The 2,084-nt window shown below is 43.4% G+C and overlaps 1 long non-coding RNA gene across 1 annotated transcript; it reads right to left on the reverse strand.

Annotated features, from left to right (window-relative positions):
- Nucleotides 1–979: 979 nt before the first annotated feature.
- On the reverse strand, nucleotides 980–1,876 carry LOC115176804 (uncharacterized). Its single transcript, XR_003872286.1, has 2 exons — nucleotides 1,719–1,876; nucleotides 980–1,381 (listed from the first exon to the last, which is right to left on the reverse strand). It is a non-coding gene; the product is annotated as an uncharacterized LOC115176804 (long non-coding RNA).
- Between the last annotated feature and the right edge of the window lie 208 nt (nucleotides 1,877–2,084).

The raw sequence follows: 2,084 nt of genomic DNA on the forward strand, positions 1-2,084 counted from the left end.
ACGTGTTTGCTTTTTTTCTTCTTTAAGCAATGACTTTTTTTCTGGCAACTCTTCCGTAAAGCCCAAATCTGTGGAGTGAACGGCTTAAAGTTGTCCTATGGACAGATACTCCAATCTCCGCTGTGGAGGTTTGCAGCTCCTTCAGGGTTATCTTTGGTCCCTTTGTGGCCTCTGATTAATGCCCTCCTTGCCTGGTCCGTGAGTTTTGGTGGGTGGCCCTCTCTTGGCAGGTTTGATGTGGTGCAGTATTCTTTGTATTTTTTAATAATGGATTTAATGGTGCTCTGTGGGATGTTCAAAGTTTCTGATATTTTTTTATAACCCAACCCTGATCTGTACTTCTCCACCACGTTGTTCTTGACCTGTTTGGAGAGCTTCTTGGTCTTCATGGTGCCGCTTGCTTGGTGGTGCCCCTTGCTTAATGGTGTTGCAGACTCTGGGGCCTTTCAGAACAGGTGTATGTATACTGAGATCATGTGACAGGTCATGTGACACTTAAATTGCACACAGGTGGACTTTATTTAACTAATTATGTGACTTCTGAAGGTAAGTGGTTGCACAATATCTTATTTAGGGGCTTCATAGCAAAGTTTTTTTTTTAAACAAATTATTTTATTCACTTTATTTCACCAATTTGGACTAATTTGTGTTTGTCCATTCAATCAAATCAAAAATAAAAATCAATTTAAATTACAGGTTGTAATGCAACAAAATAGGAAAAAAGCCAAGGTGTGTGAATACTTTTACAAGGCACTGTATGTGGGTTGTAAAGGGTTGTTTTCGGTGGAGGTCCGGTTTTCCAACCTCCCCCCGATGCCCCCTGTTTGGTACGTTCGTTTCGACATGTTCTGGCGAAATGTCCCTCCTTTCCGCAGTTGTAACAAGCAATGTTCCTGTCCTGTTGTTGCTGTTGTCTAGCCCAGCACTGGCTTCCCTTCCTACTTATCCTCTACCCCTTCCTCTTCCCTTCTGTCCATCATTTTGAGGTCTTCCCTGAGCCTGCCGCTGCTGGCTCTGTCTTTGATAAAAAGCCAGTTGTGCAGCTTGTAACTCCTTCTTTTTCTATTCTCTGTTTTGTCTTTTCACGGTTGTGAATTAGGGAACGTTACCAGTGGTGCCTGGAGAAAGGTTGTGTTTGGGTCCCCTTTTTAACCTGTTCTGGTTGTGACTGTTGCAGGTGAGGGACTTAGCTGTGTGGTAGGGGTCGACGTCAATGGTGGACTAAGTTCCTAGAGTCCATCAACACCAGAGACGAGACTCAATGTGGGCGGTGCATGGAACGGATTTCCACTGCTCATGGGCCACCTCCGAGGGGTCTGCTGGTAGAGCCGTGGTGGGGGAGACGGCTGAGCGAGCTGCTGTCAGACAACCAGTGCTGGTGCTGGTGCAGTGGATACAGGGGAATAAAAGGGGGACGGAAAGTCATTATCATCATCATCCCTGTTTCTCCTTCTTTTCTTATCTTCCTCTGTCTGTTTCTTCTTCTAACTTTCTTTCACCATTATTCCTTTAACTTTCCCTGTCTGATTGTCTTTCGGCTTCCCTCTCACACTTCCTAAACTTACCCCAATCTATTAGACATGTCTTGCCTTTTTTGGTTTCCTCAAACTTCTCTAAGCTCTTTCTACATTCTGCTAATAAAATGTCACTCAATGTGCCTTTGATTGGAAAATCTTCTAATTTGTACCAGAGCGGTACCTGTTCCAGAATGTCCCTACCCCATTTATCGGCCATTACTTTCACTGGTCCGGTCAGTGGATCGGGCAGGCAAGGTTCTCCCTTGCTGCTCTTGGCTCCAATTGTGATACTCCACTATACACACACACTCAAACACATACACACAGGCAACAGTGTTTAATTAGGAATGTCTTCCTTCCTTTTTTTATTTTATATATATACACTGCTCAAAAAAATAAAGGGAACACTTAAACAACACAATGTAACTCCAAGTCAATCACACTTCTGTGAAATCAAACTGTCCACTTAGGAAGCAACACTGATTGACAATAAATTTCACATGCTGTTGTGCAAATGGAATAGACAACAGGTGGAAATTATAGGCAATTAGCAAGACACCCCCAATA

The sequence above is a fragment of the Salmo trutta genome, chromosome 37, assembly GCF_901001165.1.
Source record: "Salmo trutta chromosome 37, fSalTru1.1, whole genome shotgun sequence".
Lineage (NCBI taxonomy): Eukaryota > Metazoa > Chordata > Actinopteri > Salmoniformes > Salmonidae > Salmo > Salmo trutta.